The sequence below is a fragment of the Chinchilla lanigera genome, unplaced genomic scaffold, assembly GCF_000276665.1.
Source record: "Chinchilla lanigera isolate Chin_1 unplaced genomic scaffold, ChiLan1.0 scaffold00015, whole genome shotgun sequence".
NCBI lineage: Eukaryota > Metazoa > Chordata > Mammalia > Rodentia > Chinchillidae > Chinchilla > Chinchilla lanigera.
In genome coordinates this window covers 17972922-17999975 of record NW_004955416.1, presented here as the reverse complement: position 1 = coordinate 17999975, position 27054 = coordinate 17972922, and the positions used below count along the sequence as shown (strand labels likewise).

General features: G+C 37.8%; 1 protein-coding gene and 1 pseudogene across 3 annotated transcripts in view; both read left to right on the top strand.

Annotated features, from left to right (window-relative positions):
* Agbl1 (ATP/GTP binding protein-like 1) overlaps positions 1 to 27054 on the top strand; it is an 800368-nt gene that overhangs the window by 686149 nt on the left and 87165 nt on the right. The gene's annotated exons all lie outside the window — the stretch shown is intronic.
* Positions 20401 to 20723, top strand: LOC102011985 (annotated as a pseudogene).

Sequence of the window (27054 nt, the reverse complement as noted above, 5' to 3'; positions counted from 1 at the left end):
TTTTTTGGTTTTTCTCCGGTACCAGGAACTGAACTCACGACCTTGCACTTGCCAGGCAGGCGCTTTTGCCGCTGAGCTAAATCCCCAGTCCTCCTCCCTTCTGACTTTCCTCTATCTCTTGCTTTCTTTCCCTGTTGCAATGAGTCTATCACCCTGCTTTTTATTATCTTTTATTTTGCTCTATAATTTATTTATAATTTGAGTTTTTCTTACAAGAGAAATTATGCAATATTTAGACTGGTATGTCTGATTTATTTCACTTAACTCTGTGGTCTCAAGTTGCATTCATTTTTCTCTACAAATGACTCATTTGTCCTTCTTCACGACAGAATACTACTCATTGCATACGAAAACCACACTTTATTTACCCACTCATTTGTTGATGGGCATATATAGGCTGCTTGCAAGGTTTAGTTATTAGGAGTTGTGCTGCCATTAACATGGGTATGCATGTATCTATGTAATATGATGTCTTTACCTCTTTCAGGAAGATACTTGCCACTGTGTACTAAACTAAAGTCAAACTGTATCAAGGATTTAAATTTTAAAAGGCTTTACATCCAACTTGTATCACATACATCCTTTTAGGATGTCATTAATTCTTTTTGGTGATTAAAAATCAACACATGAATTAAGTTAAACTGATAGGTGATTCTGATATGTCTTATGACTAGCATTTGATCCTCACAGTTTCCATGTTATACAAAGAGCACAGTCAATGAAAAATGAATATGTAACATCTGAAAATTTCCCCCACCCCTACCTCTTGCCTTACAAATATGACTCCATGTACTGTTGGCAACATGCAACATGGAAATCCATTCAGATCCACAGTTATCTCAGGAGTTACGTTACACCATGCTGGGTACAAGAATGAATGCACTGCCCCCACTCCCCACAAGGCATTTCAGGAGAGCATGGGGTGTGTGAAGAGGTAAGCCTCCTGAAGGTGTGACATTTGCAGTGAAACACATATGTAAAAGCCCAGAACTATTAAAAAATAGGTAGGGTTTTGTTGGAGGTGGGTAGGAAATAAAAGTCTTTATAGGGGAAGTGAACTCTGAGCAGGATTTGAAGAATGAGTGAGAATTGTCTAAGATCAAAAAGGTGAGCTGATCTAGTGGAAGCTGAGAGCAGGGACTCATGTTAGACGAGAGAAGGAAGGGCAGTACTCCAGTGAGCGGAGCGAGTGGTGCACAGAGTCAGCCACAGCCTAGAGCACAGGAGACCGTCCAGTTAACAGGATTAATGATGAAGCAAAGATGAGGAAGTCAGGGTCTGAGCAGTTAGGATGGGGAGCTGGCTGGGGCCAGTCCAGGGCTTCAGGACACATCTAGCTACCCAGCTCTATTGTGCAAATCTCAATATGCAGCACGGGTCCTTATCCTCTTTCTATTCTAGTGATATTTTAAAAACACATATATAAACCCAAGTAGTGAGACTCCTAATATCATTTCTGAGCCACGTAAATGTTCCTGTGAAAGTGGTTCTGTCACACTCCTTCCTATCTCTTTTCTAGAAAAGGAGTCACACATGTTTTCTGGAACATTTTGCTCTGCTGTCTCCCAAAGCAGATACTCTGCCTATTCTTTGCTGTCTTCCAAACCACATAACGTGAACTGCTTATCCTCATGCTTCCTCTGCCCTCCGAGTCTCTCATGCCAACACAGATCCTGGAGTCCCTGCCTGGCTCTCATTTCTTGTGGGCAGGAGCCTCATTGTTGCGAGAAATTTTGTTAATAGTGACACAAGCTGTCAGTCAGTTCTAGCAGAAGGAACAATAAGAGAGAAAGAGAGAGAGGGAGAGAGAGAGAGAAAGAGAGAGAGAGGCAGAGAGAGAAAGAGAGAGGGAGAGTTTGTCGCAATTAAGCACAGATTTCAGAGTAAACTGAAGATCCAAGCATAAATACAAGCATCACCATGTAAATCCTACGAAATCTGGATCTAGATGTTGTTCTCCACTGCCTTGGTCACAAGTCTGAGAAGTCTGATGCTTCCAAGTAAGGACTGAACTCACAGAAGAGAGACACAGAGAGCAGCAACTGTTATTATGCTACTTGTATACCCAGGTGCGCATCTATGGAACTATCCAGACCATAGAAATCCACTTTGTAGCTCAGAAGGAATGTTCCTCATATTCCAGCAGGTGGAAAACAGTGGGAGAGGATAAAGTATTAGTTAAATAGCTGTTAGGGCTCTGGAGTTTGGTGGACCTGTTTCATTTCTAATTACAGTCCACTGTTAATATCTAACTTGCACTAGGACAAGATCTGTGTTTGTTTAACCACCCTACTATTTCAACACTTACCATGGAAAGCACACAATAATTTTTGCTGATGTCTTTAAAACGTTAATTTTTAGAATATTTTATTTTTTTTCAGCCTTATTTTTCTCCTCTATGAAATGTAGGTAGAAGATAACTACTATGTTCTTGTGAAGACTCCTCCACGATGCTTAGTTTTTAGTTTTTACTTTTTTTTTTCCAGTTTTCTTTTTCTGGTACCGGGAATCGAACTCAGGACCTCGTGCTTGCCAGGCAGGTGCTGTGCCGCTGAGCTAAATCCCCAGCCCCTCCTCCACGATGTTTAAATTTATTGACATTCCTAACAAGCTGCCTAGCTTGGTGGTAGTAGTATTTTGCACATAAGTATTGGCTGACTTTTTTCCTTTTCCTATTGTGTCCCTTACATAATTGATGTAGAATAAGCTAAGAATAGGGATGGCAGTTGACCGCAAATGTATCTCTGGGGAAAAATTATGGAAGAGCATAATATAATATTGTGTGTGCTGATAAGTAAGTGACATTTATTTGTGAGATAATTGACTGAGAAGCTGCTTTATACTTCAGTCTCCCCACAGTAATGGTGTAAATAACTAACACTCAGCAGAGACTTAAGGACATGTTATTGATCAAGTGATTTAGGATATATGTACATCTCTTATACTTTTTAATTTAAAAATTGAGCATATTTAAAGCAGGTAAATTTGTCAGCATTAAGTGAGCTGATCAGTGAACAGTAATTTAGGTGACATGGTCTACTCTTGATTTCTTGCATGGTGTAGGTATGCTTAACCACATACTCCAAGATACTCATTCTTACTAACAAGAATTAGGTGTACATATGTGTAAGGGAGATTAAATAGGAAGATCATTCCTTGCACACTGTTCATATTTAGAAAGTGATGGAAATAAAAGCCATCAATCAAGATTCCCACACTGAAAAAACTCCAAGTTATCAGAGCTTATGGAAATGGGGAAGATACCTAATAGCAAGTTTTAAGAAGATTAATTGGAACAAAAAGGAAACAAACACCCAGGAAATATTAGCATAGTTCATATTTGGGTGTATTGTTTTGGACTAAGCAGTAGATGATGAATCTCAAAGCTTTCATAAAGAGTTGGAAAGAAAAAATAAAATGCATGAGGTGCTTGAGGATTACCCAGAGTTCGGAGGCTACAAGAATATTTATAGCAATGGAGAATTCTGCAAAGATGCTTTGGTGAAGGGAATGGTGAAGAAGCAAAAGAAAACTTCGCCATTTATGCTTTAGACCTATAGAGAATGTAATAGGAGAGGAAGTGGTGGGCACTGACTTGAAGTGTAGTCACTTCGTGTAGTTTCCACTTTAACCCAGTCATATGGGATGGGCACACAGCAGGAAGATAAGGAAGGAAGAAGAATATTAGGTGTCAGTCACAGCCACAAAAAGAATGATTCCTCCCAAAAGAATTAAAGAGAAGACATTATGGAAACATGTGGACTGGGTACTCCCACCCACAGGACACCGAGAAAAAACTGTGTTGTAGTAAATAGAATGGAAAGATCCTATCCACAAAGCTAAAATGACCAAGAGAGACTGCTGTCACATTACCAATGTCAAGATAAAGAGAAAGTTAAGAAAGAAGGGTGGGCAGCAGGGTTCCACAGCAGAATAGACCAGAAGCATGGGGGGGGGGCTAGGAAAGACACGTTTGCATCCAGCTATTTGCTTTGAATGCCTAGATTCTTTAATGCCACTGTGGCTTTCAAAAAAGCAGTTTAGTTGACAGGTGACATAGACACCAAAGAAATAGCAGAGGATAGGTTAAAAGGAAACAGAAGCATAGCTATAGAACATTTATCTGGAAGCTTGGCTGTGAAGAGAAGGTGACAAGTAAAAGTGGTGAGTAGGGTCATTTAAAAATCATTTCAGGATCTGAAGAAAATATACTGTATTTGCAGGTAAGTCTGTTGAGAGGGATAGTCTAGAAATACTAACATCAAATCCTCCTATGTTAAGGCGGTATACGCCTTTCAGGAAACAAAGACCAGACTTAGTGGGAAATCTCACCCCCTCTCTGATGAGAGGTAGGGAGGGGGTAAGTGACAATATGTCTCTTACCTTGAACAAGCTTCATAACTTCTAGGAGCTATAAATATAGCTAGCTTTTCAGTTCAACATTTTGTTCCTAGTCATTAAATCTTTGTGGACAGTCATTAAGAAAAGCCTATTATCTCCAGCTTACACTATATAAATAAAGTCTCAAAACAGGTAAGCAAATTATTCCAGATTACACACCAGGGAGAGACAGAATAGTGCCAAGATCTCAGATCTCCTCATTCTAAAACAAGCAGTGGGCAAACCTTCTCCATGTGATCACATTTGTCTGTACTTATGTTTAAATATGAAACAAAGAAGATGAGAATGACATCGTTGGATGGTGTTAGGCTTTGAATATGGGGCATGTGTGCTGTTATGAATGGGATGTTATAGATTGAATTGTGTTCTCTCTAAAAATAATATTGAAAACCTAATCTCTTACTTCCTGTGAATCTGACCTTATTTGAAAAATATGTAATAAAGGTGAATTAATTAAAATGTTAGCTAGCATACTGAAGTCATACTTGAGTACAGGAGGCTCTTAATCTGTGTTCCTTGCTACAGAGACAGACATTGCTGTAGTTTGTGTCTAGATGACCCCCAAGGCCTTATGTGGTCATGATGAGGCTTTTCAGAGCTGGTTGTATTTAGACTGTGTGATGCTGGGATGGATTCATGATGTGATGCAGGATTAAGTACCCTGGGTACTTCCAGGTAACCTGAATAGACTGTAAGGAACAGAAAGATGGCTGCTTGTTGCTTGTCACTTGCTGCTAGCTACTTCGCTGCCTTCCTACCTTCTGCCTGCCATGAATTGTTTCTCCTTTGTGATTCCCCTCTGCCGTGCTACCCTGCTTTGGAGCCAGCCAAATATGAGTGAAACCTCTACAAACTGTGAGCTACAATACATCTTTCTTCCTTTAGCTTTTGTTTGTTGGGTATTTTGTCTCAACAACAAGAAAAGAAACTAAGACAGAATTGAACCAAGACAGAGACACAGAAGAAAACAAATCACCCCTGTGAGGATGGAGACTGAGATCAGTGTGATCCATACGGAAACTAACAATGCCAAGCATTGTCAGGCAAATCAGGGAAGAATTCTCCCCTATGGGTTTTAAAGGGAACTTGACTCTGCAGATACCTTGATTTCAGACTTCTACCTCCTAAAACTGAGACAAAACATTTCTGTCGCTTTATATCACTAGTTTGTGACATCTCATTTTGGAAGTCCTAAAATTTTTAAATAAGCTAATTGGGAAGGAAATTACCTAGATGAGTTTGGTGAAAACATAAGCAGGAATTAGAAGATATAAATGACCAAGGTGGATGGTAAAAATTGGAACTCACTGAAAAGGTGGGCCTGGAGTATGTGTAGTAAACTAATGGTATAAGATTATTGCTAAACACAATCATTTTGGTTCTAGACACTAATGGGTTCAAATCCTTGTCCTCCCTCTTTTAGGCTGGGATACACTTTATTTAAGGATTTTAAGGCTATGTTTAGTTGTTTGCAAGATGAATGTAATAATTCCTCCATCATGGGAGTACTATGAAGATTAAATGGCATGAGACATGTAAAATGTTCACCACAGCACTTTCAATAAATTCAGGCGTGTTGGTAGTGCATATAATAGTTATAATTTTTGTTTTTGCTCTTCCCAGTATATTCCTTTTGCTAGCATTGTTTTTGTCTGGAAATCCAGGGAGTAGGCAAGCAAAGTGATGAAAGCAAAATCCAATGTGGGGACCTTTCATTTGTTTGTGTGTCAAAAGTACCACTATGCTAAGGGGAGTGTACTAATAGCAGTATTGGTTGTAGTCGTTTTAATAGAAGAAAGAAGAAATAGATGAGGAGGAAGAGGACATATAGCTTTATTAATTAATACCATGTTCTTGAAATTTTCCATGTGCTTTGAGTATTAATAACAATTTGAGGAATAATAGTGGATTTGGAATTTAAGGGTAAGAAAGAACTGAATTGAGACAAATGACAATATTTTGGTCTTAGACCTCAAGGTAATTCTAGGTAACAGAGAGGTTACAGACTATAAGATTGAGTGTAGAAAAGCTAATAGATATAAACAATAAATGTTGACACAAAGCTCTCAAAATGATGCATCTGTGTAACAGAAGAGCCATTAAATTCATGAGTTTGGGTCCTTTTATGTGATATCTATATATACCAATGAGTGGTGTAAATGGATCAATAGTGTTGTCAGTATCAATGACAATATGGTTATTTTTAGACATTTACTATTTTCCTATAGCAGTATAAAGGGTGTTGTGGGCATTATTTTGCATAATGCTTAAATCTATCCTCTGAGGCAGGCTTGCACACACCTCTAAAGTGCTCAGTTTCACTCATCTCTGGAACCTCTGGCTATCTGTCTGACTCCACTTTGCCTCATTAGCCCCTAATTATGCATGGACTCCAATCAGTGTCACATGAGCACAACTCAGAGACACTGTAGCTCATGCCCATGTTGCTTACCATTCAGTTCCTTTCTGAGCTTCCTGATCCTCCCTGAGGTACAATCTTTACAGCACTTGTTCAGTGACCATGTGTGAAGAGCTCTGCATTACAGGGAAGTGAATGTCATTTGGGATGAACCTACAACAAGTAAGAAATGAGAATCACTGAATGTATCTATGTCTATGTCTATGTTTGTGTCCATGTCTATGTCTATGTCTATGTCTATATCTATGTCTATGTCTATGTCTATATCTATGTCTGTCTATGTCTATGTCTATGTGTCTATGTCTATGTCTATGTGTCTATGTCTATGTCTGTGTCTATGTCTGTGTCTATATCTATGTCTATGTCTGTCTATGTCTGTCTATGTCTATGTCTACATCTATGTCTATGTCTACGTCTACGTCTACCTCTACCTCTACCTCTACCTCTACCTCTATCTCTATCTCTATCTCTATCTCTATCTCTCTATCCCTGAGCTGATTTTCCTGTGATGCAATAGCTTTATTGGACTTCTCAGTGGAGAATTTGCTAAATTAGAGTAACTGATGTTTCCTGATCATAAAGATAGTCACTACAGTGTCATACCATCTCAGTTTTTCTCTTTCTCTGTCCCCTTACTCTTTCCCTTAATTCTTTCTTTGCTATTGCTCTTCTAACCAAAGTAGTAGTAAGGAGTTACCAGAGAACCTAGGCTTAGACAAACATCCCAGTTTGTTGTGAATGTTGTTTCTCAGTGGCATCACCATCTTTATGGCCTTCACTTGTCATCATTAGAATGAGGCACAGGTGGAAAGTAAAACATGGAATATGTGTGGTTGTGGCAGTGGGTCGCAGAGGACACAAGGACAAGCACGAATGCTGTGGAGAAGGCTAGCTTTTGTGAACAGCACTGGTAGCCTTGACAACAGGAGATGATACGCTCAAGGCAGTCAACCGCTTGCTTAAGTCATGCTGAGAAACCTGAAGTGCCTTTGTGACAGGTTTTAATGAAAGTTTTATCTTCTGTAACTGTAAGGCACACAGTACCAGAAAAATCAGGTGCAGAGTCTATTAGAAGGACAAAACGAGCTGAAAATGGACCTAAATGTTCCTTTCAATAAGTCCTCTTTAAAAACTGGGGCCTTGAAAGGAAAAGGGTGGGACATTAACCTGGAATAGGGACAATATTAAATATGCCTGTGACTTTTTAATACAAAATTTTCCTCAGTTCTTCAGACCAGCAAAAGTAATGTTTTCCACTTGCTGTAGTGGAACACTCTGCAGTATCTTGACCTGCAGAAGGTGGCTTGCAAGATAGTGCTGCTACTCTCTGAAATCCTACATTGTCTCCAGACCACCAAATGAGATTTTGGCATAGACAAATTAGGGAAGCACAGGCTTACTGCAAGATAGTATAGCCTACATGGGAAAGATTTTCAGACCTTGTTAATGTATTTGGGTAGGAAACAGGAGCATCTGTATGGGAGTACATCTTAGGAGGTTACTTGAGATAGGAGCAGGCAGATGTAAGACTGGACATAGATAATTATTTGGCGCTGGAGCAGTTACTTGAATGCTTGGACCTAATGTTCTATCAAGGATACCTACAGAAGATTCTAAAATTCTGTTGGATGCCCCTAACAACAGATTAAAGGAAAAAGTCCTATGACTATACAACTGATGCAAAAAAAATTTGATAAATTCAACAGTGACTAATGCTAAAATCTCAGGGCTGGGGATATAGCTCAGTGGCACAGTGTCTGCCTGGCAAGCACAAGGTCCTGAGTTTCATTCCCAGTGCCCCTCTAAAAAATATGCATGGCATAATGTTAAAATTTCTCAAAAATTAGGAATGAAAGAGAATTATTTTAGCAATAAAGGTCATCTCTAAAAGAGGATACAGCTAGTTTCATACTTAATAGTGAATGTCTAAATGCTTGAGAAAAAGCAAAGATATCCACTCTCACCATTGCTATTCAGATAGGAGAGGAAAATCTAAGAATCACAATAAGACGAGAAATTGAAATAAAAGTAATGGATTAAGAAAAAAGAAATGAAACTCCCTTTACCTGAAGATGGCATGATTGTCTACATAAAAATTCCATGGGTTTTACCTATCCTACCCCTTCAAAAATCTCAAAATTAATAATTGAATTAATTACACAATATAATATCTCCTCATAAAAGTCTATGCACTAGAAATAAATATACTGAGAATGCCATCTAAAATATAACACTGTATAATCACTCCAAAGGAGATAAAACACCTAGACAAATATTTAACAAAACACATACAAAAACAGTGTGCTGGAAATTACAAACCACTGATGACAGAAATCAAAGAAGTTCAAAATAAATGTAGAGACAGTGTTCTTGAATTGGATAATTCCATATAGTAAAGCTGACAGTTCTCCATCAATTGATCTATAGGTGTAATTCTATCAAAATCCCAGCAAAATATTTGTGGATATAGATAAGCTTATTCTAAAATTTACACAGGAAAGTACACACCCTAGAGTAGTGAAAACAACTTTGACAAAAGAATAAAGTGGGAGGAATCATTCTGTCCAATACTTAGGCTTACTTTATAGCTATAGTGATGAGGACAGTGTGATACTGGCAGAGAGATAGATGCATAGATCAATGGAACAGAACAAAGAACCCTGAAAAAGATCCACATAAATGTTCTCAATTGATTTTGACAAAAATGTGTAAGCTATTGAATGGCAGAAGCCTTTTTAACCAATAGGATGCTCATAAGCAAAAAAGTGGCCTGTATATCACACTTTATTCAAAAATCAACTGAGGCTTTAGGCTTGATACCAAAAGCATGAACCATAATATAAAAGATTTATAAATGGAACTTCTTCAAATTTAAACAACACTTTTGCTTTGTGGGGATTTGTGAAAGGATTGAAAGCTAAATCACAAACTGGGAAAAAAGTTTGCAAACCACATATCTAGCAGCAAACTTAGTGTCTGATATACATGTATTATATATAATATGTTATATATATTGTATGCTGTGATCAAAAGTATGGTGAATATTGAAAATAATTTATTACAGTAAAAATTACATTGCTGTTAATCTCCCTCAATATATTCTCCCTTGATTCAAACTAATTTATATCATCATGCTTGCCATTTTCTGAAGCTGTTCTGGAAGTCCTTTTTCCTGTATTTAGTTGTGCTGCCATGTTTGCTTCCATGTCCTGAATTGATTTAATACATTTATGTGTCATGGTCATTTTGAATTTGGGGAATAGCCATAATTCACATGGTACCAGATCCAGTAAATAAGGTGGATAGGGACATACTGTAGTGTTTTTGTAAACCTACTTTAACATTGGATGGCACCCAGCAGCAGGATTCACTAAGGTTTTGATAATTCCTAATAAAGACAGTTGTGTGTGTATGTGTGTGTGAGTGTGTGTGTGTCTGTACAAACTCTCACATCATAAACTCTCACATATATAAACTCCCACAGCTCAACATTCAAAAATAACAAACTATCTGATTATTAAAATTGAAAAAAATTTACAAAAAGACATTTTATCACAGAGGGTATAGAGATGGCAAAGAAGCACACAAAAATCTTCAGCATGGTAAACCATCAGAGAAATTTTTGAACGAGTAGGAATGACAGCAAATGCTGAGGAGGATGCAAAGAAGCTGAAATAGCTATAAATTGATTACCCATTTCCAATAGAAATATAATAAATGGATGGATGGATGGATGGATAGATCAATAGATAAGATGATAGTAGATTCATAGGCAGTTCTAAGAGATAATACAGAGATTCCAGGTACCAGTTACCTATTTTCCTACCCTGGTGACTTGTAAAATGATAATATCACAATCAGAGTATTCACATGGATACAATTAACTGATCTTATCAGATTTTTACAGTTTTTCTTCCCCTTTTTATGTGTGTGTACATATGTGCATGGGTACAAAATAAAACTAAGAATTTGCATATCTCCATAAATTGTCTACACATATAGCCCTATATTAATGAGATAGAGATGTCTTTGTAGAATAATGGGAATGAGCCACTGGACTCAAAACACTGGATATATTACAATGGATTATTACAAAATGTCTGAAATGAACCATCTGTTTATATTTCCAGAGTTTCCAGACAATACTACATTCAGTAAGTCTCAAATTTGATCCTGCACCACAGCCTCCAGGTGGACTTGTTAAATAAGTCTCTTGTCCCAATCCCTAAAGTCTCATTTTACCAGGCCTAAAATTTAGAGTTCTAAAATTTGTGTTTCAATAAAACTTCCATGTGTGGTTGCTCTTCCCATTCTAGGGTCCACACTTTTGAGATAACTCTGCATAAGCAATAAGAAATGTGTCCAGGAGGAGGCAGCCCCAACATCCCATAGTTAGTGGTGGCTGTACTCTGCAGATGTGATTTGAGAAGGGGAGATGTTGGCTTCCTAATATGAATGGAGATGATGAGATTCTAGAGTGGCTGAGGGCAAGGCACCAGTTATCCATCAGAGGAAAGGAAGACATTAACCATAATTAATTATTAATTACTGTCACAGGTAGGAAGTCTGGTGTGACAGTCCAGATACTTGATTGCTTCCACCAGTTTGAAACAATGTCTGAGATCAAGGTGTTTTTGATAAAAGGGGAAGCCCACCCCATGAGGAACATCCCTGCAAATCCATCACTATAAATGTGGTAGGGATCCCTTTGGTCCCTCCCAAGGGGTACTGGGTCAGGTTTATACTGTGCATGAGAATTTAAAAATACCTAGACTATTTGAGTACTGTTGGATGGGTCTTCTAACCTAACATTAATACTAACTGACCTGACTGGGTATGTTAATGTAGCTTGCAGTTATTTCTTGGATTCTGAAAGCATGATTGACACATATTTTCTTGGTAGCTGGCTATGTTCGTTACTTGATATCTGAAGTAATAACTATCACAGTGAGAAGTCAGAGCTCTCATCTTCCAAAAGCCCCATCTCTGAGTACCATAGCATCGGGGTCTAAGCCTTCTACACCTGAACCATTCAGGGACAGTCCTGATCCAAACCATAAGAGCACATTATTTTCTTTGGTTAGTCACATGCTCAGAATGAACAAAACATAGTGCTGTTTCTGGGTACATGGATATAGGAATCAAAGTGTGAAAGCAGAATTTATACCTTCACGCTCACTTCCTGTGACCAGTTATTGAATTTGTATTTTCTCCCCTGACACACTCAACCTCTATTCATAAAGGCCCTAGTTCTCAAGGAAGAAGTGTTGTGATGGAGGGAACATTTAGTTTTCCATTGATTTTAAAGCTATGAGTCTTATAGGTTCATTTTGGATCCTTTACACTTGTTAGAAGAGAAACTTCCCACACTAGTAAAACAAAGAAGGAGAAGGAGGACAAGAAGAAGGAGAAGGAAAAGATGAAGAAGAAGAAGAAGGAAAAGAAATACTTATTACATGGGGAGGGTGATTGATTTTGATCACTGTGGAGAGCTATGGTTAATTCTAAACACTTGGGAAAGGAAGGTCTATTTCCGGATCCCAGAAGAGTCACCAGAACATCTCTTTGTGGATTTTTACCTGACAAAGCTGAAGTGTCTATAGCAATAATGACATTCCGATAATGGATGCAAGACTATTAAGACTCAGACCCTTAAGATGAAATTCTAGATCTCATTATCAGGCAAGCAGCCCTGACTAGCTCAAGTGTTGTTCTAGTGTGAAAAAAAAATCAAAGAGGGGAAGAAGAGAGCAGAGATCATGAATGTGAGTCTTAGGACCACCTGTGCCACCAGGGAATTCCCCTTGTTTCATTAACTTTTTTGTCTTAAGGTTCTCAGAGTTGATAGTACCATAAGCTAAAGGGATCTCTATGCATTATTAAAATTTTCCTAGCCCTGGCAGGAATAAAATTAGTATTTGATCATAAAATTGAAGCACCTCTGTATTGTGATAGACAAGTCCAATGAGAGTGCGTGTACAAATCTGGAGTGTGGTATAAGATGTCTGTTACATATCATCTCAGATCCTTTGGGCACCATCCGTCTCTCCACTGCTTGTTTTACCCACTTAAAATGAGGCAACCCACTCCGCATGGACTATGACATTCTCTCCACACATGGATGTAATCCAGTAGCCCTTGTCTTATGCCCATTCTATTGTCTTCACCCTGTAGCATCTGTGTTTGCACTAAGGCAGGAGAGGCCCTGAGACTGGTGTGACAATTAATTCTCTGTGCAAAAAAGCCTATGGGATACAAAATCCATGGTAAATTCTGTCTCTTTGCTTCACTATGAACTTTACTGGGAAACAGTACTTTTTATGGCCTTTCTGATTACAGTTCCACAATATTGATTAATCTCTTGAGCTTTCCACCAAGCAGGCATTAGCTCAATAAAAAGCTCTGCGATTTAACTTTCTCATCCTCTTTTTTGCTCTCTTTCTCTTTCCCTGACTTTCTTGTTTCTATAGGATTGCATTTTCCTATTCATTAGTAGCCTCAGGGTCTTCATTCTGTATAGTCCAGACTAAGAAAGTGTATATATCTTCATTTCCATTTGAGAAAAATAAAATAAGTTAAACACTTTGCTGAAGGTCACATATCTATGCCCTTCACACCTAGGTCTGTCTGGCTTGTGAGCCGGTTCTTAATTAATGTATTTAATAGAAGAAAGACATGATCTGGTTGCTGAAAATAGCTGGGCTAGTAAAAATCAATCCCATAGACTAAGCAGAATAGTCCTGAAAGAATGATAAAAGTCCTGATCATGAGATGCGAGTTGATATTTCACCAATGGGAGTAAATGTTAGTTTTTTATGTGGCATAGGTCACGGCAGGTAAGGTATTCTACAGTGCAGTGAAAGCACTGTGTGAGAAATGTGTGATGTGTCTTTGGTGAGAAGATTTTAAAAAGTGAAGGGAGAGAAAAAGAGGTAGGAGTAGAAGAAGAAAATTTAAGACTTGGTCACAGGGTGAGGGAATTTCTCTAACATGTTAGTTGGTGAAATACATGGCTGGACATGAGTAGTGGATACAGGGCACATGAGCAGAAAGTTGGTAAGAACTGTGATACAGAAGACTCTAGTGATGCCCAGGGAGGGAGCAAAGGGTGCGAGGCCTTAGCTCGCAGGACCACAGGGGTAGCAGATGATGGAAGTTGTATGAGTAGGAGTAGGAGTACATATATTCAATTTCTAGCAGTTCATATCAGGAAAAGTCCATCTGCTTTCACACAATTCTATGGGCCAGATCCCACACACAAAGTGAAGTCAAGATCAGTTTATTTATTTTATCTTTGATCAGGTATGCTATTGAGCAGGAATGTGCTTCTCCTATCTAATTCCTGAACTTCAGCCTTTCAGAAAAATCTTATCCTTAAAAACATGAGAAGTAAATCTCCGTTATCTACTTCTAAGCAGAGATTCCTGTTCTTATCAATCTAGAAAGTAGTACTGAGTTAAAATTCTGCTCACTGGCTTTTAAATTTTGGGTACTGTGTTCTGAAGTCCAGTGGTTAATTTGTCCAAACAGACCCCATGGGGGTCCCAAAATAGACACTGATGAAATCTAGGAGGATTTTAGAGAAAGTCAGTGACTGAAGACATATTTCAAAAGACATAGCACTTAAAATACCAGTTTGTAGCAATATTCAGTTCTAAATACAACAATGGCAATGGATAAGAGAAATATTCTAGACAAGCCAGAAATATGCAGCAACACCTTATTCTGTCCTTCTGTCACCCTCCACTAACGCGTCCACGAGTCCACTCTCACTCCCTACCAAGAGCATCATTTAAAGGGTCCAGTTAGAGTATGATATCACCTCCTTCTAAATATGAAAGTTTTTCCCTTCACATTAGAAACAAAATTCACTCTTTACCCCTGTCTTAATGACCTGTCTCTAGTCTACTTCTCTCCATATTGATGTAACCATATGCTCCAACAATAATAGTGTCTTTTATGTTTTTAAAAAATTAGTATTTTGAAGAAATTTACTCCTAAATAAGCCTCAGCTAAAGGATCCATCTCAGAGGAACTCTCTCTGACTCCCAAAATAGCCATAGCCATTTCATCTATGTCTTGTTCCTATAAACCTCACTGCTTTATTTCCTGCATTGTAATTTTCATCATCTGAGGCTATTTAGCTTATGTCTTTAGCTGTTCGTTTTCTACCGGTTTATACTACTTATGTTCTCCAAAAAACAGGAACAAGTTTTGTCACATTCTTTGTTATGTCTAGGCTAGCACCTGGAAAAGTGCTTGGAACCTAGAGCTGCCACCATTCCCCTTCAGGTGTAAATAGTATTGAATGATTGAATTAACGAACAAATAATGCATAAAGTAAGTGTTCTTATGAATTTCACAGTCTCTGCTCTGTCAGCATCTCATCATTGAATGCTGCTTTTGTTAAACACTGAGACAAAAATTGTCAATGCCATTTTGTGCAAATGGACTACCATGACTTTCAAAGAGTTCAGAACATTCCAGTACCAATTGAATAGTTGTTTTATATGAGTCATTTTGTTTTAATTTTTATTTTATTGACATGTATTACATGCACGTTCATAGGGTAGATTGATATTTTAATGCAAGCATACAATATACACTGATCGAATAATTATTACCATACATGAGAAACAACAATTTTCAAACTACAGCTCCTAGATCAAAATAGGCTCACCTCATGCTTTTTAGAAATACAGTTGTATTGGAACATAGCCCTGCTCATTTATTTACATATTTTCTTTTTTTTTTTCCGGTACTGGGAATCGAACTCACAACCTCGCGCTTGCCAGGCAGGTGCTGTGCCATCGAGCTAAATCCCCAGCTCTATTTACATATTTTCCATGGCAACTTTTGTGTCACCAAGCTGTGGCAGAAACAATATGACTCTCAATGCTGAAAATATATACTGTTGGGCTCTTTATAGAAAAAAGTTTACCAACCTTGATACAAGGCAATCTATGTGCAGAGATGGAAACTCTATGAGAAAAAGTACTGCAAAATATCAAGGGGAAATGAGAGGACTGACTAATGTTTTCTTTGGGTGAAATCCAGGAAATTTTACAGAGATCATATTAGAAGCATATATCCAAATAGTATTAAATTGAAGTGAGAAGGAAATCCACATTTCAGGGAGCAGATCAAAAATCAGAAGCTTACTGGCTAAAGAACAGATGTCCCGTATAGGCTAGCTCTATATTCTCTTGCTATGAGATGTATAGTTCTCTTGCACTTTACATGGGAATCCCTACTTCTGCCTCTGTTAGAGCCCCTTGTCTGTGCCCCCTGAAGTTCAGGGAACACTGCCATCTTCAAGATGAATGGTTTCCTCCATTGAATTACAATTACAGGTTTTAATCAGTTCATTATTCCACCTAGTTTGGGGGTCCTGACAGTTACACTGTGGAAACTAATTGAATTGGCTTTACCTCAAGGCATTCCCGTAAGATCTTACCTTGCTATCTGGAAATTTCTGGCTCATTGACCAACTTAGCTTTAATTTCTATGTTCCAACTTAAAAATAATTATTTCCCTGTTTCTCCCTTGGAATATTTCACATTCTTTTCTTATGTGGAACACAGTGTTCTTTATATAAAAGGACAAATCACTGATTTATAATTTAGTGTGTTACATACTGAGCTTCTTCTGTAAGAGGTTATAGAGGGCTTTCACAGTAAACCCTTATTCTTTTTCATAACCTCTCCCTAGATCAATTAGAAAAAGTGTAAAAGAGCTGGACATTAGATTTCATTTGTCAACAACCCCTTTTTTCTTCCCAGTGCTTTAATTTTTAGGCTATGAGAGATATCGTCTTGTAACAGTCCTTGGTTGTCTGGCTATGGTGGCATTCTCCTAGAAAGTTCACTACAGTCTATGTCCAGGTCTTTAGGTTTTTTACTGCTCACTGCCTTACATCAAGTTCACAGAGTTTCACTTGGTGAAGAAACAAAAATGCAAGTTAATCCCACCACTCTGATAACTAGAACAGCCAGGACTATGCATGTGAGAAGAAAAATTGTAATCCAAAGTTTGGTGAGTGCAGAATTTAGGTGGAGGAAGGAGAGACCTTGGTTAGAACAGTACATCACTGATAGTGGAAGCCCACTGCAGGTATGTCCACCTTCCATTAAGAATTCTATCATCAAAGGACAAGAAAACTACACTGGGGATCAGAGAAACTCATTCTCTGAAAAGTCCTGCGTGAGTACTTCCAATATCCGCCTCTCTGATACTAATAGTCTACATATACCCTGTTGAAATATTTCTGCTTCAGTTATTGTCATACAATCAATTATTCCCTCAAGTCTTACTTCCTCTGCTCTCTGCCATCGGGACACTCATCCTCAGAAGATGACTTCTGCATATTTCTTGTTTGAGTCATTGCATGTTCCGTTTGTTAGTTTGATTTCCAACGTTCTGCAGTAGCTCACTCTTGTCTTATGTGCTATCAGTGTGAAGCAGGGTTTTTAAACCTTGACATTAATGAGATTTGGGACCAGATATTATTTTGTTATGTGGATTATAGGATACTATTTTGTCATGTGGCTCATAGGATATTTAACAGCATTTCTAGCCTGTACCCACTATAAATAAATAGCAACCCGCCTACTTTCTCCTAGTAGTAGGACAAGTAAATATGTTTCTTGCCACTGCTAAGTGTCTTTTGGGGGTCAAAATTGCTTTTTGCTTGAAATCCCCTAATATAGGATAGTTAGGTTTAGGAAGAGAAGATCCCGATTGTTGTCAATATTTAGGGCAAAAAGACATTCACACAAGTCAAACTGGATTCCAGCTTTGTGCCATTTGACTACTCTACTTTTTCCCTAGGAGGTCTTCTCATAGTAAGTGTGTTTATAAAAATCAACCATAGCTCAGATTTCTTCTGATGAAACAAATGTGCCTAATATTGCTCTAGTTTGTATCTGAAATGTCCCCAAAGGCCCTAAAGATTGGTCTAAGTCTATGATGGCATGGGAAAATGTAGAAACTTTAGGAGGCAGAGCCTACTGGCAGAAGTTAACTTCTTGGCAGTGGCCTCCTGAAGGGAGGACCCTGCCTCACCCCCAACTGTGCTTATCACGAGGTGAACAGTGCTCCTATGGTATGTGTTCCCACCATGATGCCCTGTGCTGCCACAGGCCCAAGAAAGTACGGCCAAGTGATGGTGGACTGAAACCGTATGAACAGTGCGTCAAAATAAATTTTGCCTCCATTTAGCTGACTACATCAATTATTTTGTCACAAAGATGCCAAGATAACTAACAAAGCTATCTTTCCTAGCAAGCCTTATCTTCTGATATTTATTTAGGCAGAAGGTTTAGAATATCTAAGTAAAGAATTTTGCTCAGTTATAGGGAGCCTTATATTGTTAGTGGGAGAGAAAAGTATTTCAGAACTTCAAGTCTGTATAATATATATCATACATATGACTGACTTCTAGTCTGAAACCTATTATGCATTGCAATTTCTGTGTGCCCTTCAACTCTTTGAGTTTATCATTATAGTCTTTAGGATTTGAAATACCAGCATTAGAAGAGGTGAATGCATAGAGATCAAAATTCAAATGTAGTATCTTGCAAAATCACCAGCGTTCTAGGCTACAAGTCCCTTTGCCCTCTTTTTTTTTTTTTTGTCCAATTGTGTTGTATAAGCATACTTCAGCTGAAAGTCCAATAGAGATTTGAAGTAGGTTCTCAAAAACAGAAATGACTATAATCTAAAAGATGAAGACTATATTTATTGGAAGATTCTCTGCTTGGCCAATTCCTTATAACCCCATCTAGTTTGGTAAACGATTTGTTTTGATCCCTGCTCAGTGCCTGCTGTACTCTGCGTTTGCATACCGTCACATGGCACGTGTTTGCATTTTTCAATAGGAGACGCACCATTCTTATCTTGCCGTTTTATTTTCCTGAGGGAATAGAACAGGACATCCATGCCTTGCTATAACATAGTACAGTGCCTGGCCCAAATCTATACTTGAATATTAATATCTTTTTTTTTTATTTTAAAGAGAGTGGTAAATGAGAAAGAAACAAACAAAAAATAGAACACTAGCAACATAGTTATTATTATTTTTATTATTTTTTTCAGTACCGGAGATTGAACTCAGGACTTTGCGCTTGGCAGGCAGGAGCTTGTGCCGCTGAGCTATTTCCCTGGCGCTTAATATCTTCCTTTACTGGCATTTACTTTAATTTCTCCTTGTTCCATTAAATTATCATATTGTTTTCAAAGGTATACTTAATTGGTATAGAAAAGCTGGATAAACTCATCTAAGAGGTAATATTTTCCTCAGCTTTCATCAAATATAAATAAAGTTGCTATTAAACCATTCATGGTGTCAGGCATGGTGCCTCACACCTGTAATCCCAGCACTCAGGAGGCTGAGGCAAGGAGGATTGTTGAGTTCAAGGCCAGCCTGGGCTACAAAGTGAGCTCAAGGCCAGCCTGAACTGCACAGCAAGACCCTGTCTCAAAGAAAAAAAAAAACAACTCATGTTTGGATTTTTGTGTGGACATAAATTTTCAATTTCTTTTGAATCACCAACTCGTGTGATTGCTGAGTTACATGGTAAAAATGTATTTAGTTTATAAGAAACAGCCAAACTCTCTCCCAAAGTGGTTGGACCATTTTGTAGTACCACCAGCAATGAATGAGGGTCCTTACTTCTCTGCATCCTTACTACATTTGGTAGGATCGGTGTTCCAGTGTTTTGCCATCCTGATATAGTGGCACCTCATATAGTGGCATACAGTGGCACCTCAGCTTTTTCAATACACATTTCCTTGATGACATATTATGTGGAACATCTTGCTATAGTCTCCTTTGCCATTTGAGTATATTATTTTTTACATGGTTTATAAAAATTTATTTTGTTTATTTATTGTTTTTATTTTAAAGATAAAAGAATAAAAACATTCTGTAGTGAAGTATCTGTTAAGATATTTGCCTCAATTTTTAATTGGGCTGTTTGATTTTTTTATTGTTGAGTTTTCAGAGTTCCTTATATATTTGGGATCAGTCTTTTATCGCATGTGTCTTTAGCAAATATTTTCTGTTGGATTGTGGTTTGTCCTTTAACTCCATTGATATAGTTATACAACAGACATGTTTGGTTATTTATTTTATGGAGTGTGCTTTTGTTATTGTATCTTTTCAGAAAATTCATTGCCCTACCCCAGTGACTTCTAGGTTTTCATTTATGTTATCTTCTAGGAACTTTATAGTTTTGCACTTTATATGTGGGTATATGATTCATTTTGAATTGATTTTTGTGAAGGATTTAGGATATGTGCCTGTATTAATTTTTTGAATGAAGATATTCAGTTTTTCCAGCATTACTTGTTGAAAACTGTCTGTGTTCCTTTGTCAAAAATTAGTTGACTGGGGGCTGGGGATTTAGCTCAGCGGCAAAAGCGCCTGCCTGGCAAGCGCAACGTCGTGAGTTCGGTTCCCGGTACCGGAGAAAAACCAAAAAAAAAAAAAAAAAAAAAAAAAAAAAAAAAAAAAAAAAAAAAAAATTAGTTGACTGATGTGCACACATGGTCACTGAAAACCTACACCTTTTCTGACAATGGCAGACCTGGGTGAGGCTGAGGAGGCGGAGTTGCAGTGCCTGGTGGCGACCACACACCAGAAGGTGCAGTTCACTGCCAGGTGCATCACTTCATGGAGATGTTGAGATAACTGTGTGGAGAAGCCAGGCAGTTGCTAGACTCTTACACTAAAAATTGCCTGTCTAGCTGTGTGGACTGCTGCATTGACACTACTCTTGCTATCACCAGTCTGTTTGCCCAGATTGTACAGAGAGGAGGGCAGTAGACAAATCCCTTGGAGAATAACAGGGGCAGCAAAGGACTTTTTATGAAGCAAAGTGAAGGGCCTCTGGGGGAAGAGCTGTCAACCCACTGTCAGGTCAGCATCAGTCTGCTGCCCAGTCTGTTGGTATTAAGAAGTAACAGAATAAATGTGCAAAACTTTTAATTTATTTGCAGTTCAGAAATTCTAGGTTGTAACACACCAATTATTCAATAAATGGTAATTCTCAAAAAACTTAGTTGACTGCATATATGTGGGTATATTTATGGGTTCTCTATTTTGTTCTATTGATCTAATTGTCCTTTCTCTCACCACTAGTACATAGCACATATGATAGCTTTTGAAGGAAGGTAGCATCAGTCCTCTAAAACTTTATTTTCCTCTTTCAATATTGTTTTGGACATTCTGAGTTTTTTGGGCATCCCCGTATAAACTCTAGAATCAGTTTGTCAATATCTATGAAATAATTTGCTGTAGTTTTGGTTTAGATTGCATTAAATGCATAAATAAAGGTTGGAAGAATTAATATCTTGAAAATATTGAGTCTTCTTATCCATGATTACAGAACATCAGGGTATCTCTACATTTTTCATTTCTTCTTTGATTTTGTTCATCACTTTTCTTTCCTCTGGTACTGGGATCTGAACCTAAGACTTTCTCACTGGTCTATAACCATCGTGTAGATCTTCTTGTGCATATTTCATTAGATTTTTTTATGCTAATATATAAATGGAGTTGTGTTTTTAATTTCAGATTCTACTTGTTAATTTCCTAGAAAGTAGTGACTTCTGTATGTTATAAAGCCTTGCTATGATCACTTATTAGTTCCAGGGCTTTTTGTTGATTCTTTCAGATATTATACATGGGTTATCATGTCATCTGACAATAAGGACAGAGTTATGTCTTCTTTCCCATTGTCTTTATGTTTAATTCATTGTTTGCCTTACTGCATGAGCTGTAACTTCCAGTAAAATTTTAAAAAGGAGTGGGTGATAGGGGGCATCCTTGAATTGTGCTTGATGTTTAATGGGAAAGATTCAGATCTTTCAGGGAAAGATTCATCATTAATTGTGATTTTTGTAGTTTTTAATCAGGTTGCAGAACTTATGCTGTATTCCTACCTTGTTGAGAGTTTTTTTAAAGATTGAATGGTATTGCATTTTAAGTGCTTTTTTTGCGTTTGTTAGTATGATCATGTGACTTTTCTTTTTTATCCTGTTTATGTGATGAGTTACACTGATTGATTTTCAAATGTCAACCCAGTCTTCCATACCTAGGGTAACTTTCCCTTGATTGTTGTGTATAATTCTTTTTGTATATTTTAGACTTGAGTTGCTAATATTTCACTGAGAATTTTTGCATCTTTTTCATAAGTTATTGATCTGTTATTATCTTTATTTCTAATGTCTTTGTGTAATTTTTGTATTAGGCTAATCATAGTCTCATAGGGTATATTAGGAAGATTCTTCTTCCATCTCTGAAAGTGTAGTGAATTGATGCAATTTATTTCATAAATGCTTGGGCTTGAATGTTTCTTTCTCTCCAAGTCTATTAGACTTTTATAAAACACTAGAAGGTTGGTCTCTGGTTAACTAGTTTCCCTGAGGACAGGTCTTCTTAAGAATAACTGAGTGTTCTAAAATATTTCATGATAATTTCTTTTCCTATTCTCCTGCTAGAAGGACAATGGGCTTTTTCTCTGATGTTTACTGAAAGAACTTGGTCAGGTTTTTGGAGGTGAAACTCACAAAATTATGGGGTCTCTGTATAAATGGGTTTCCCTGAAGCTTTTTTTTTAACCTCTCTGAGTTATACACTGTGAGCTTTCAACATTTCATCATTTACAATTTAGATGCCCTGCAAGTCCTGGAACTGTTTACTGCCGTTCATTCTGCCTGGGAGTCTCTGATATTTTAATCTGAGACTCTCTATATTCAGTTTTTGGTCGGTCCAGTCTTGGGGGCAATGATATGTCCAATGTCCTCACCTGTTTTACAGATCTTAGAAGAGTTGTTGGTTTTTTAGTCTATTTACCTTTGTATTTGCTGCTGGTCCAAGCCATGTAGTATTATTGCAGAGCAAAAAATGCTACCTCTATGATGTTACTGAATTATGCCTCTACCACTGAAGAAATATTTTTTTGACTAATACCTTGGTCTTTTGATAAAATGTGGACATTTTAACCATAATGCCTTTTGTTCACCAAGCCTTACTAAAAGATACAACCCAAGACATTCTTTCCAAACGTATGTTCTATTCTCAGAGATATCATCTCATTTTCATTCTTATCTGCCTTTTATGTACTTCCTCCTCTCCTGTACCATGTTTGAATAAACTATGCCTTTTTTTACTCCCCCAACCCATGATCCAATCATACTAGTTCTACAAAAGTATTTTTAAAAGCCTCCCCAATAGGAGACATATTTTTTTTTGATTGCAAGTACCAAACTTCATTCAGAAGCCTGTCAGCAAAAAGGTACCTACTAATAATAAAATTACAAGATCATTTCTTCCCAGAAATGTTTTTTAAATGTAGCTTGTACTAATCAAAAATTTCTAGGCAAGAGCAGTGAGGCTTGACCTTGGGATGAGCAGAACAGCAAGGATGGAGGAGAGTATTTGCCTGTACTGAGACCCGACCAGCAGCTCTTCATTTTCTTGGCAGTTTCCCTTGTACAACAAAGAGATTGGCCAGACAGATAAAATAGAAGTTTTGCTGAGATGACCCAAACATATATCATTCTGACATGACTGGATTCTTTCTAGAAGATTTTGCTAGCAAAGTAAGAGAGACAGAGAGTGAGAGAGAGAGAAAGAGAGAGAGAGAGAGAGAGAGACAGAGAGAGACAGAGAGAGACAGAGAGAAGAGATGAAGTGTTAGAGGGCAGAGGTAGAGGTTACCGGGCAGAGATAGAGAAGGCAAATAAATACAATTGGTGGAGAACTGTATTTGGAGGAATTCAGACCCTGTAGACACATGCTGAATGCACGTGAAGGTTTCGGAAATGATATCACCGGTGTCAATCATAAAGGGCCTATAGATGTTTTTAAAAGTATTTTAAAATTTTATTTTACTGGCCATTGTTAACCTAGCTCTCTCTCTCTCTGAAACTTGACATTTTTAGAACACATATGAACATTTAGGCTCTAGAGTTTGACAAATCAGGTTGACATACCAGCCTTATCACTTAATAGATATGGGACTTGAACAAGTCATTTAATTAGTCTAAGTACTTTATTGTAAACTGAACCAAACCTATTAACAGAGCCTCCCTAATTCATATTAGTCATCTAATAGAAAGACAAGGCAAACAAGATAAGGCAGGCTGATATGTGGCTGGATAAGTAGAATAATCTGAAACTCTGGATCTAGGAAGAGAAACAAAGATAATTTGAATTCTTACCTGGAGGATACAGATTTGGTTTCTTAGCTCTCACTGACAGTGTGAAAGAATTAAGCATCCACTCTCCAGGAAGAGCATGAGATCTCTGCCATCAATATTGACAAAAGAAGTGCAACTCTACCCACTTTGAGTGTTTGGGCTCTTAGGAAGTAGAAGGCTTTTATTGAAGTGGTGGCATAGAAATTGCCTAAGAACTTTGTTCTGGATTCTGAGCTCCTCAGCTAGATCGATTTCACTCTAATGAATCAATCCTTTGAAACCTGTGCTGTGATATTGCAGCCGCCTCTTGAGCTCTGTGGCCAAGAAAAACCCAGCCAAGCTATGGGGCTGATCCTTTTCCATTTCGATGTAATTAGGTGACTGTCTTTCTCTGAATCAGAAACTGGCTGGCAGGAGAAATGGTACAGGAACATCCCATACGGTGGTCTGGAGGATCAGGCAATCTAACCATTGGTGAGGAGGCCAGAGGGGCTCATTATGTAGGAAAATGTTCCTCTGTGCAGCAGAAAGGTGAAGACTATGCTTTATGCTGGTGAGCTGATTATTTGGCTCATTTCAGTGAGTACTGGATCCAAATGGAATAGTGTGTTTTTCTGTAATTCTTCCAGTTATCCAAGTACTCTCTGGGAGAACACGTTCTTTCCTTCCAACCCAAAGCAGAGAATTCAGCTTTGCTATGAGGCCTATTGATTAGCGCTGCTGAATTAGTGATGCTTGTGATTTGGTTGGATGTATAGCTGTCTTTGCCAGCATGCAATTGCCTTTAGGGAGCCTGTACTCCCTCCCCTTTACTTCCTTAATGACCTCATTAAACAATGAATCTGGTCTGGAAAATGTTTGCAAGTCCCGCAGCCTGTGTAATTGTACCCAAGATAGGGTTTAAGGCTCCTGCAAATAGGTCAGATGTCACCCCTGTGGTAGGCAGGGAGGAGTTGGGAGTGGTTTACTGAGCAAAGAGCAACAGGTATTGACTGTGTGCCTCTAACTCAAAGCTGTAGATGAGTAAACAATAATAGTATCCTTAGTGGGCAACAGCAAAAAAAAGCAAAGACCTGAAGAGTGTACATCTGTATTCACAATAGCCCAGCACTCCTGATAGAGATCTCCAAAGGAGGAGCACATTGGGTCAGCAAAACTTCATTATAGCCTTGGTAGCTTAATGACCCTGTTGGGGAGAGAGTGACAGATGTCCCAGCAGCAAGAGCAATATAGTTTAAATGCAGGGAGCATTGGAACCAGGACACCTCTTTGTTTTTTACGGTGATTTGCAAATGGTGAAGTGTCAGGATCTTAAAGAATGGAGAAAGGGAAAGGGTAAGGATGAAAAAAAGTGGTGAGAGTTGGATTTGACGGTAGCTTCCATGGTAGGGGTATTGGGTGAGCATTTAACACTGGAAAATTATTCAAGTCAAGAATGTTTGTTTGATCCTTCTTATGATATTATTCAGAAGAAGATATTCCAAATATAGTCCCCCAGGGTGAACAAGATGACTGGAAATGATGAAATATTTATCTTTTCCTTTCAACTTCACACTTCTTCACTGACTCAATTAATGTCTCATAACTAAACTCTACAGCTAGCCACTGACCTCAAGAATCATTCCTGAGAGATTTTTTTTTTTATTGCACATTTTAGTTGTTATTTACTCTTTCAGTTTCTCACACCAGGGAGACAATGTAATGTTACACATATGAGTTGAAGATTTTTTTTACAGCTTTCTTGAAGTATGACTTAGATACTACGAATGTCCACCTATGGGAAATGTAAGGTTCCATGGTTTTCAGAAAATGTATGGTATTCTGAAATTGTCACCACAGTCGCGTTTTAGAGTATTATCATTGTCTCAGTTTTTCCTGTGCCCAACCAGAATTCAGTCCTATGCCCCTTCTACCCAGTCCCAGTCCAGACAAGGACTAAACTGTCTTTAACTACAGATCTTTTCCCTAAAAGTTTTGCATACATAGAATCGTATAATATACAGTCTCCTGTATCTGACATTTGCCTGACAATGTATTTTCAAGACTTACATATTTTGTCGCATGTATCAGCATTTGGTTCATTTTAGATGGCTGAGTAGTCACTTGTGTAGGTATAAAGTACCACATTTCATTTATTCATTCACAGTTGACAGATATATAGACTGTTTCTGTTTTGTGGATGTTATGTAGATAATGTTGCTGCGAACATCTATGTACAAGACTCATGTTCACATTTTACTAAGAGTAGAATTGCTGAGTGTGGTAAAATGTTTTTAACCCTGTGTGTGTGTGTGTGTGTGTGTGTGTGTGTGTGTGTGTGGCTGTGCAGTACCAAGGATTAAACACAGGGTCTTGTGTCAAGCTGCATCCTCAGCCATTTTTTAAAATTTTGAGACAAGGTCTCACTAAATAGCTAAGTTGCTCCATTAGGCTCTACCTTATGATCCTCCTGCCTCAGCATTGCAGAATGCTGGGTCAAAGGCATGCACCAACGCATCCAGCAGTAATCTTTTTAATTTTTAAGTAACTCCAGAATGTTCAAATGGCTGTGCATTTTACACTTTCATACACAATGTATGAGGTTTTCTGTTTTCTTTTTAGGTGTGCATTTCCCCAATGACTAATGATACTGAGGGTCTTTTCTTGCACAACTTAGTTCTTCATAGATTTCTTTTGTGAAATATTTTTTCACTTATTCATTCTATTTCTTAAAGAGTAGTTTTTTAAACCACTTCTTGGTGAATTCTAAGAGTTTTTCTAAATTTTCAAATGTTAACTCCAGTCTATAGCTTGTGTTTTTATTTTCTTTGTGACATCTTTGTATGTACCAAACTTTTTATTTGGATGACATCTAAAGCAATGATTTTTATTTTTATTTTTATTTATTTATTTATTTATTTTTGGTACCAGGAATCAAACTCATGATAATCTTATGGGTCATATATTGGCATTACAATAAGTTAAGAAATGTTTGCCCATTTAAATACTTTTAAAAAATTCCCTTACAGTGTCATCTAACATTATGA